Raw genomic sequence first — 12,223 nt, forward strand, 5'->3', positions numbered from 1 at the left:
GTCTATGGGGTGCCCCCTGCCTCAGTATATAAAGGATGGAGGAGGAGGAGGCCGGCCAAGGCTATTGGTGCGGCCAGGATGGGAGTCCTACTAGGACTCCAAGTCCTAGTAGGAGTCCATCAAGAGGGGAGGAAGGGAGAAGGAAGTGGAGGAGTAGGAAAGGTGGCCGTCCCCCTTTTCCCTAGTCCAATTCGGACTAGAGGGGAGGGGGGCGTAGCAGGCCTTTTCTCCTCTTCCCACTAAAGCCCATCAAGGCCCAATACTTCTCCCAGCGAATTCCCGTAACTCTCCGGTACTCCGAAAAATACCCTTATCACTCGGAACCTTTCCGAAGTCCGAATATAGTCGTCCAATATATCGATCTTTACGTCTCGACCATTTCGAGACTCCTCGTCATGTCCCCGATCTCATCCGGGACTCCGAACTCCTTCGGTACATCAAAACTCATAATATAACTGTCATCGAAACCTTAAGCGTGCGGACCCTATGGTTCGAGAACAATGTAGACATGACCGAGACACGTCTCCGGTTAATAACCAATAGCGGGACCTGGATGCCCATATTGGCTCCTACATATTCTACGAAGATCTTTATCGGTCAGACCGCATAACAGTATACGTTGTTCCCTTTGTCATTGGTATGTTACTTGCCCGAGATTCGATCGTCGGTATCCAATACCTAGTTCAATCTCGTTACCGGCAAGTCTCTTTACTCGTTCCGTAATACATCATCTCACAACTAACATATTAGTTGTAATGCTTGCAAGGCTTTATGTGATGTGCATTACCGAGAGGGCCCAGAGATACCTCTCCGACAATCGGAGTGACAAATCCTAATCTCGAAATATGCCAACCCAACATGTACCTTTGGAGACACCTGTAATGCTCCTTTATAATCACCCAGTTACGTTGTGACGTTTGGTAGCACTCAAAGTGTTCCTCTGGCAAACGGGAGTTGCATAATCTCATAGTCATAGGAACATGTATAAGTCATGAAGAAAGCAATAGCAACATACTAAACGATCGGGTGCTAAGATAATGGAATGGGTCATGTCAATCAGATCATTCAACTAATGATGTGATCCCGTTAATCAAATAACAACTCCTTTGTCTATGGTTAGGAAACATAACCATCTTTGATTAACAAGCTAGTCAAGTAGAGGCATACTAGTGACACTCTGTTTGTCTATGTATTCACACATGTATTATGTTTCCGGTTAATACAATTCTAGCATGAATAATAAACATTTATCATGATATGAGGAAATAAATAATAACTTTATTATTGCTTCTAGGGCATATTTCCTTCACCTGCAACATCCATCACGCCCATTGTAAAATATGTTAGTTTCAGCTAAGAAAAGAACTGAACTGTAAACATATGATGTTATCTAAATCCTTACTTTATGGAGTAAAGATTCCAGGAGATAACATCGCAGCAAAAAAGGCAATATATTTCACTGATTTTGGTGTGCAACAACGTATATACTTTATCACATTATAAGTCCTCACACCATCAACTATGACAAAATCTGATTTTGGTAACAACTAAGCCATGGGGGCCAATCCCATTAAGTAGAAATTTAGCTACCATTAGAAACCATAGAACAGAAGCATAGAAGTACAATAGCTAACAATAAGACAGCTCTACATGATCTATAGCTAACGAAAGAATAGAAGTACCATCGGATGCTCTAGGAACCAAGTAACACACGGCATCAGTAGCTAAATAATATCCATGGACACAGCCACTACTTACAAATAGAAACTCTAGGAACGCCTAGAAATGGAGGCCAGAGGATCAGGCCATTAATAGAACCACATCCAGCAGTAATACAAGCACGCCAACACAGGAATTGTGCAACCATTCGACGGCCATAGGACTAGTAGCCAAGAAATGGCCGCACAATCAGCCACCCGGAGCACAAGAAGGGGAAGGGGAGGAAGAACCGGGGGATTACCGAGACGGAGACGAAGTGGGAACGACCACCGCCACCGCTGTTAGACCAGAAGGCGTCGTTGCCGAGGAAGCCTGCGCCGAGTAGCCGAGGCAGGGGCGCGGGGGCTCGGGAGGAGGAGCGGAAGACGGCCACCACACCGCCGCGCTGGCGAACTAGGGTTTGCCTCGGGGGCGCGCGCAGGGGCGGGAGGCCAGGGCGGAGGCGGCGAATGGACGGAGGGGGTGAGGGGGAGCCGGGCCGGTGAGGCGCGGCGCGGGGTGGCACCGGAGCTGGCCGGAATCGGCCGGCGACGGCGGTGGCAGAGGGGGGATCGGGACGGGACGAGCGTGCGCCGCGTGCGGGGGGAGGGAGAGAGCGGGATGTGGGAAGGGGAGAGGAGGAGAGAGGCATGTCCATGTTTTTTTTAGGGTCGGCGTGGCCATGTTTAGTAGAGCGAGAGGGGTGGACAACTTAGTAGTAGCGTGGGGGTCTAACCTGCGCTACTACTACTTACTTAGTAGTAGCGCCAGTTTTATACCCCTCGCTACTACTATGGCCTATCCGAGGGGCATTGTTGGAGACCACTTACTAGCAGCGCGGGTTTATACCCCTCGCTACTACTATCAACTTAGTAGTAGCGCGGTTTTTATACCCCTCGCTACTACTAATTAGCAGTAGCGCCCACTTTTAAACTGCGCTACTGGTAAACTTCTGTGTATAAGGTTTTCCCTAGTAGTGGCACAACAATAATTTAGAACTTTGCCTAGTTAGGGTGTTTGCCGAGTGCATTTCGTTGGGTACAAGGAAAACATGAATACATGATTTTTGCCTAGTTCCACGAAGAAAACACTAGGCAAAAGTCCGACACTTGGTAGCACTTGGCAAAGCATGTTATTGCCGAGTTCTTGCCACATGGCACTCAACAAGCACATGCTTTGCCTAGTTCCTGCCATGTGGTATTGGGCAAACATTTTTTTTCTTTTCCCTTTTCTACTCTTTTTGTTTGTTTCCTTTCTTTTGTTCAATATTTGTTTTCTTTTTCTCCTTTTTATGCTCTTTTATTTTATATGCACTATATGCTTCCCTCTCTTTTTTCATTTCTTACCCCCTTAACATTTCCTCTTATATTCATTCAGTGCATTTTAGGTATTCGGTGCACTTAAGTAAGATTTATACTACAAGTGCATGCTTTTTTTTCTATAACTTGGTTGGAAAATGCCATTGTCTTATTTAGTATATGTTTAGGTCATATCCAATAAAAGGGAAATAATTCCAAACATATGGATACCAGGATTCGACTCCGAACATGGAGGTTATTGGTTTTAATTCTGAAAAAAAGCAAATGGAGTATGAAAATATGAAACTTGGCGTGGTGCCCTCATATTTCATCAATATATCGTGATAAAATTTTGAGAGCATTTTACAAAGTTGTGACATACACTGCTTAGAAACCGACTATCTTCAAGGAGGAATTGTAGTCCAAGAGGGGACGAGTCAGATTTAAAGTAGAAGTGAAAGTTGCTTAAGCGGTTGAACTTTGGCATGTTCCATTTTTTTCTCTACACTCATATTACACCATTACATGTTCCATGTCAAAATTTGGCATTTTCGGGGTCCGGCATTTCTAGTCATTTAATGAATATAGTTCAAATTTGAACTGCAAGAGAATAAAAAATTCCGTTAACAATCCTATTTGTGTTACTGAGTCTATGTTTAGGCCTTATCTAAGAAATGGAAAAGACTTCAAACCTTAGAGTGGCAACACTCAACCCTAAACATGGAGGTATTAATTTTTCAATTCTGAATAATGCAATTGAAGTCTGCAAAAATATGAAAGATTGCATGGTGTCATTACGTGATCCATATAGGTTGCATTCAAAAATTGAGAATATTTCACAGAAGGTCATATAAACTGCCTAGAAACTAGATCAACACCGAGGAAGAATCCGGGTTTCAAGCGGGAACACATCAGATTTGAAGGCAAAGTGACAGTTGGTTCGTCGTTTGACCTTGATTTTTCTTCTATATTCAAGATCTAGTTTTTGGGGGGTGGGTGGGGGGGGGGGGAGGGTTGCTATATTTAAGTCAGTAATTCGTTTCTAGTCATTTAATTTATATATAGTTCAAATTTGATCTGCAAGTGAATGAAGAATTGGCAAAATTGAATTGAAAATTCTGTTTGTTTTCTTGAGTCTATGTTTAGGCCTTATGTGTTGGAAATATGCCCTAGAGTTAATAATAAGAAAATTATTATTCTATTTCACATTCATAGTTACATGTGTGGGAAGATAAGTATCAAGTAGATCCCTATTCAGTCCTCAGGCCTAGCTCATGTATTTTTTATGGTCATGTTTTCCAGATCATGGGCATTATTAGTGTAAAATATTGCCGGCAATAATGATAACAAATTTTTAGAGTAACAATGATGTTGGATAGAACCAACTTATGAAATACTTCCCGATCAGGTCGCTAATATGTTGTCTGTATTTTTTTATTAATTGTTAAAGTTTACTTACGTTCTTAGACCATGAGAATATGTAAACCAGGATACATGATCATTACTTTGAGGTTACCAAACATCATTCCATAATTGGGTGATTATAAAAGTGACTTTCGGGTATACCAGAAGGCAGAAAATTATGTTGTGGTGTTCGATATGTCAAGACCGTGATTTTCTCCTTCGACGATGGAAAGATACACTATGGGCCCGCTCGATATTAAGATGTCCATCCTCACTTGACCAAGCATAGTGACTAAGGTGTTAGTCATGGGGACATTTGAATAGGGAAAGAATGAAATAATACAAACCGGTAACGAGAATAACTAGGTATAGTGATGAAAGTGTTGATCACAAGGATATTGTAAAAATCTCGCCTCAGCTGGTTTTTTGACATATCACGAAGAAATGGGAATTGTATTTAGTTATAGAATGTTTGCTCGATGAAGATCTTTGTTGATACGTGGAAATTGTTATCAGTGTGCAGATCCCGCTAATAATTATTGACGAGAAGGTGTTCATAGAAACTCTATTAGTGTCGTGTGGAACAAAGGCCACACCACTAATGTTCATAATCACTAGTGGCGCCTATAGGTTCAGCAAGCCATGGGTAGTACCGGTGGCATGCAAATACTGACACACCACCAGTATATCTGTTACCGGTGACGCGGGGGTCACCATGGGGGCAGCAGCCACCAACATGGTTTGTGTGAGGCCACTACTAGCTTTTTATATACTAGTGTAGGATTTTTCTTTGAAAAGGATCATATATATTATAAAGATTCACCGGAAGTACAAAGCACGTGAAACGTAATAAAAATTATATCGAGGTTCATGGATCTCCAAACCACCACTGTCACTGTCAGAATGAGCCATGGATGCGCCGCTATCGCAGCTCCCATACTGGAGTCGGCCTGACATTGTCGACGACAGTGCCGGCCCTAAGGACCAGCGTCCTAGAGCTATAGTTGTCGTCATTGAATCCTAAAATCAATGTGAAGAACCCGACACCAAATCTTGTTGTTGCATACCCACGATGAGGAACCCTAACCTCGTGGCCCCGAGGAGCCGGTAGAAATCTATGCCGAAGCTTCGTCTAAACCGTCCCAACGGACAAACTTGAGGGGGATTAGAGCCTGGATGACTGACTCGAAGAAAAAGCGCCACCATCCATCCGATCATCGCCCTTGGGAGGACTAAGACACTAATTTATCTACTAGGAGAAGCCGAGCCACTAGGATTCGCTTCCCTGCCACCGGCCGCCGGATCTGCAGGCGGATGTGAGGCAAATCCATGGGTCAATAGAGATCGAGGGGAGGAAAGTTTTACGTACTCGCCTCACGGGAGGGGAAAGATAAGGATATTGTTGCCAGCATTGTACTAGTATTGGATTGATAAGAGAAAAATTAAACCTATAGTCTTTTGGATGGTACATATTCACCTAGCTGACATGAACACAACACATTTCTGTATTATTTTTCTGACATTATTCACACAAAAAACATATGCAATGTAAAGTAAAGGTAAGGCAGACTAGGGGTTACTTGCCTCCTGCCGGCAGCGCCGCGGGTCTACCTCATCTTCTATGGTCTTACGGCCTGGAGGTGCGGTGGATCTCGGTCCATGCCGGTGGGAGCGCTCCTCCTCTGTTTTTAGATGTCTTTTGTGTCCATCTAGGGTTTGTGTCCTGCTCAGGAAGACGAGGCGGTTGTGTCTTCTTGAAGATGGAATAAGGTCCTCCCCGCCTAGCCCCCATCCCGGTGGTGCGAATAGCGTCATCAGACGGCATGTGGAGGTGTGTTTTCGACGGATCTCGTGGGAGTCGGTCAGTGGTTGTCTTTGGTGGGTCCGCTCGGATCCGATCTTCATTTGTCTTTGTTCGTGTGTCTTTAGGTTGGATCCTTCTGATCTACGCTTCTCTTCATCGGTGACGGTTCCTGCCCTGGTGCGCTGGTCCTATGATGCCTTAGCATAACGACTTCTCGAATGTCTACTACAACAGGTTTTGCTCGGCTCCAGCGAGAGAGGGGTGATGCTGTGGCGTGTCTACGGATCTGGATGTAATTTTTATTATTTCTGGTGTTCGTTGTGCTAACATGATTAATGATGAATAGATTGAAGTTTTCCAGCAAAAAAGTAAAGGTAATTGTTTTACTTTATTCTACCAATATTATGTTGGTGAAACAGAATAAAAAACAAAGCAAAAAGAGGGAACAGAAAAATAAGAAAAGGAAAAGGGAAGCATGAAACTTTTTTCCATATCAATTTCTTCTCAATATTTTTCTTTTTTGCGGGGCTCCTTAATATTTCTCTCTTCATTTAATATATTTTGCATCGATATTTTTTAGTGAAATAAATGAATATTCACTCCTACGTATGAAAATTTGTATTGTGACATGTGAACATTTCAAAAAACTGCATTATAGTAAAAATTTGTTCATGAAAAACATAAATAGGAAACCATTAACAACAACAAAATAAACTAAACGTGAAACTAATAACGAATTTTTTTGTCGGGAAGAACTTATAAGAAGTATAAAAGAGAAAAGAGAAAAATGAAAATAATGTGAGAATGAAATAAATACAAAAACAAGATATACCAAAAGTAAATTAAGTATAAATACACATGGAAACAACAAGGGAAAAGACTAAAGAAAAAGAAAACGAAGACGGATTTGCTAATTCTCATGACAAGAATTAATAATGTTTGATCCGACCTTTATACCATTAGTTTTTGGAAGTCTTATATAATTTGATTAATAATCAAACAAAGAAAAGAATAAACCACGGGAATATCCGCCTAAAGTCAAATGGTGTGGGAGTTTTATAAGACTTACTTACTACTTCCCATAGTGAAATCTCTACAATGACTTATATTTAGGAACGGAGGGAGTAGTTAATTGTCTTAGATGAGAACTAGAAAAAAAATGCACAAACCGAATTAGGCCTAGTTTATTTTGTGAGTTTATTTATTTAGGCCTAATTATAGAAGCATTCGTACGAAGCGACCTGAACCTCAGTGCTTCCAAGATGGACCTGACAATCCTGGCTATCCTACTATCATTAGGCCCGACTCCTAAATGTTGTGTTCACCGTTGGAACTCACTGTCCTGCGGACCAAAAACATTTAGACACCACACGTTCGTATGCTCGATCTGCACCATCCCATCAGCACGATTGGCCACACGCTCAAATTATAGATATAAATTCTTTTTTTTAGATAAATATCATTATTTTCATGAGTCACGATGAAAGATATACACCCGGCGTTCACAGGGTTGCCGCTATTGCCCCTTGACGAACCCCTTTGTAATCAAAAAGGAAAAAAAATCATAACTGTTATGGAACTAAAGGTGAGTAACTACAAGATTAAGAGACTAAATCACCAGCATCACATTCTGATCTGTCTACTGAGTGGTGCTGCCAGCACATGGTAATGGGACTCGCAACTCCTGGAACTCTTCACAACCCTCGGCCCCGATCTCCATGAAGGCTGCCACGAGGCTCGACACCATGTTGGCGAGTGCAAGCCTTAACCCCGCAGAACATGGATGTTCCCCTCCCGCTTCGGTGGCATGGGCACTGCTGACACCGCATCCCTTCAACCACGCGGTGCATGTCCCGAGCACGAACCTCCCCTGATGGCGGAAGTGATCCTTGACAAATTCTTGAAATCCCTGAGGTGGCCGGCGCAAAAGGTGGAGCATGGTCTGGAGGGTAAGCAGGTAAGCATTTTCGCTATAGGGCAAGGCATTGCGGCGGCCCTCTGGTTTGCCAACCAGAGTCTCATATCCAGCCTCGTTGTAGTATGGTTGGTCGTTGAGGACGAGGCCCTGGATGGAGACAACGACTTGGAGGATGCTTGATGTCGACGATGACCAGACCTCACTGCCCTCGCCTCCAAATGTGCCTAGCAGGCTAAGACACACGGTACCGGACTCATAGAGGCAGGGGCGGAGCCAGCCCAGCGTCAAGCCCCGGGCCGCCTTCATGTACTGTAGCTACTGTTGTACGAAGAAACCCATCGCCACGACCCAGGCCTGGGCCCTGGTGGCCCGGGTCCTGTCTCCGCCACTGCATAGAGGTTAGGATTCAGGCGTAGGCCGAAAGAGTGGTGGTACACTTGCGGTGGCGCAGCCGGGTATGATGGAGGCAGCTGCAAGTCGAAAAAGAAGAGTCCGTGATGGTACGGTGTCCCGCTCGCACCCACCATCACCACCCGGAGTAGGTCCATGCGGTCCTCGAACACCCGCACGTAAATAGTTTCTGCACATTTAAAAGTTAGGCATTCATTTGTAACCATGGACTGTGTATTGTATTTCCAGGTGCACTCTCATACCTGGTAAGTCGTTCTCTAGAATTTTCCATTCCTTTTGCACTGTTTTCGCCCAACTCTTGACATGACTGCTGCCCTGCATTTTCATGAAAAGGTGCATTGATTAAAGTTCTATATGTATATGTACTACATTCAGTAAAAATCGTTCTATCATGACTTGTAACATGTAGTGTGCCCCGTTACTTATTTTAAGTCAAGGATACATGAAAACTAAATGACATAATTAAGCAGATGAATTATACCAATAGACAAAACATATTGTGCATGTAAACTTTCCTTAGAATAATCTTAGTTTTTGGATGTAAAACAGTAGGAAACTCCTACTGCATGTATTTAAATATTGACAGGTTTTTGAATGAAAGTACAAATAAACAGAAATATAAACTATACTAGAAAATACAAGTAAAGAGAGTCATTAATTATGGTTCATTGTGATACGTATAACTTTAATTACCTCCCGTTCTTCATATTTTCTAACAGAAGTTTAATTACCTGGTCCGCGATGTCAAGGTAATGGTGATCCGAAGGGCTGCTCTGCAGTACATCGGAGCGTGGGAAGCAGAATGATTCATCATAGCAACAAGTACCATGTGCCGCCTTCGTCCCCTCTTTGGAATTTTTTTGCCCATTCAAATCGATAACGTTCCTTGCCATGGCAGCATCGATTATTATGTTCGTTCCAGCACCACGAGTGTTATCACCGTCCGTGGTCACATGTAACTCAGAGCTTGGTAACGACGACAATGGTGACGATAGTCGCCAGTTCATAAGATATTCCTTACCTCGAGCAACCGTGTCACCAGTTAATTTGACCAAAGACTGGAATGCAAAATCTAAAAGGCTTGTCCTTGTCATTGCTGGGGTGTCTCCTTTGACATCATTGGTTGGATTTTGTAGATCATTTTCCTGAAATCAGATATATAGCCACATCAAGTGAGATGAAACTATTAAAATAATAATTCAGTATAAATTGTAGGAGGTCTAAATTCAATATAGAACATGTGTATAGTAAATTGACCCAAAGTATGTCCCCAATGTTGTTAAAGTGGAAAAGATTCAATTCTTAGTGGCAAAGGGGGACAGCTTGGCCTGCAACTGTTTCCATGTTAGAAGGACCGATATATACCCTGCTGGCAGCAGCCTGTTCTTCTTCAGGTGCATCGTCGATGCAACCGTCCTCTACCCAATCTCCCATTTCAGTCCGAAGATACATGTGGTTCTCCACTTGGATGACAACAATTTCATGGGACAATACCTGCAATACACCCACAATCAAATCAACAACAACTAATTAATGAGTTCAGTTTAGTCGAAGAAAAAGATACTAGAGTAGTACTAGAAAATACGACCATATTTATCCACGTACCGTTGACATGTTACCATCACCCCACTTGATTTGGACATGCCCATTTGAAAGGTCAACAACATGTCCCACCCATGAAAGGTCAGAGGCAATATAATTTTTCTTCATGTTTCCCTCTGAAGGTGCAGTTTCACCGTTGGTTGATCCTGGCGGTACGAGACGAATGACAATGTCTCCGTAATAAGCAGCGTCCTCATAGTCCTTTTTCAAATTGTATGCGCTCACGGTATCATCGCACTCGACCTCCCTGGCCTCCTCGGGGCGCACCACCGCCTTTAACCATGACACGCGAACCGTCTGGTCCTTGGAGTGCAGGCTCCTCACGACGCCCACACGCATGGTGGATCTAGTTCCATCAGCAACTGTGTCATTGTTGACACTAGTAGATGGCATGGCGGTGTCGCCAGTTGGATCTGTGGTAGAATCAATATGAAGAACGTCGGCAACGACGTGCTGCCCATGGAAGAACTCTTGCTCATTAACTATACCGAAGGGGATGACAGTTGCTGAACGTCTGCCACGTTCCCATGTGCCGTCCTGCCACAACACGTCGACGGAGGTGCGGCTGTTGGCGACGACCATGGGGAACTCGACCTCCACATGCCTCCTGAGTTTTGGGCGTCGTGCCCGTCTATGCCCTTCGAAGAAGACCTTCCTCAGTTGTTTCCGATAAAACCTCACATCATTCTGCTTCACGGGGGGTACCACACAGGAGCAGTTGCTGCTTCACAGTCATCATCAATCACATCCTCCTCCTCCTCCTCCTCCTCCTCCTCCTCGTGTTGATCATGAGCACAAGCTGCATCCCCGTTGGCATCATCGGCTTTGGTGGAACTCGATTCGCGAAAAAAGCAGCGGTCAGCCACACCCCAGCTGCAATCGGACGCGGCGCAGAAGAAAGTAAGATGGTCTGCGTTCTAGTAGGCTGGAGGAGCATATGCCTCGACGAGCCCCTTGTCTGTGCCATGAATCCATGATGCATGGACGCAATCCAGTAAACGAGGACGCCAGACGTCTCCACCTTCATGACAGTGCCTTTCACACGGTTACGATTCCAGCGGCCGTTAAGCCAGCGTGCCTCCTTGAAGAGGGAACAAGGGTGTAGCCCTGTGACGCACTGCCCCGGGTGGAAGATAGTGTTCATCTGCGGGCGATACGTGGTGGAGGTCTCGCTGATTCTTTGTAGCTTCTTGTAATCTGCATTGGTGAACCTGCAGACTGCCCCGTCGTCGAACAGCACGTCGACGTCGACTGACACCTCGACGACCCGGCCGAGCCACGGCCCGGACACGACGAAGTCGCCTAGGTTGAAGCCCCTGACGCGGCGCAGGCTAGACGGCGACACGCCCTTGATGAGTTGTGTCGCCACGCCGTGGTTGTCGAGCTTAGCCAGGTCCAGCAGGGTGTTGACGCCAGTGACGACGCCGAGCTGGCCGGAGATGTCAGGACGCTGATGCGACCACCTGGCCGGGGTGCAGGTGGCTCCTGTCGACCACCCTTCTGATGTCGCTGGCCTTCTTATGCACGACAGAGTCGTCGATGAGGAGGATGTCGAACGTGTCGACGGGAAAAGAGATGTTGCCCACCTCGCCATCGACATCCTCCGGGAGAACCATGTCACGATCGAGGAGCGAGCGTCCGAAGCTCGCGAGGTCTTTCAAGTAAATGTTGGGTGATGCAGCGGCAACGGCGTCCATCTTAGCCATCTAGGTCGAATTTCTTGATCATGCGCGGTGCCGACTGCCGCGATGCCAAGGGTAGGAAAGACTGTTTTTACATCGTACCTGTATGTATATATACTGTGACAAGGAGAGTCTTGTTAATTATAGAAAAGGGAAAGAGGGAGACAATCATACGTACGTTTCGTGAACTAGCTGGAGAGGCTCCATCTAGTTTCGCATCTGTTGTACGACTGCGTACTACTGCCGTTCGTTTTATGGTAGATAATTAAGTTTGGGCGCGGGAGTTCGTATTGGACACCTATAATCAGCCGTGCTTCTATATATCGGTTACTCCTATGATATGATAAAACTCTCAACAAGGGCCCAGAGTTTATCGGCAGTTATTTCGCCTTTCTTTTCCAAGTAA

The 12,223-nt window shown here is 44.8% G+C and overlaps 1 pseudogene; it reads right to left on the minus strand.

The window, feature by feature from the left end:
- Positions 1-7,843: 7,843 nt before the first annotated feature.
- Positions 7,844-11,832, minus strand: LOC125538385 (putative ubiquitin-conjugating enzyme E2 23; annotated as a pseudogene).
- Positions 11,833-12,223: the final 391 nt, after the last annotated feature.

Source organism: Triticum urartu, chromosome 2A, assembly GCF_056163025.1.
Source record: "Triticum urartu cultivar PI428250 chromosome 2A, HENAU_Tu73, whole genome shotgun sequence".
Lineage (NCBI taxonomy): Eukaryota > Viridiplantae > Streptophyta > Magnoliopsida > Poales > Poaceae > Triticum > Triticum urartu.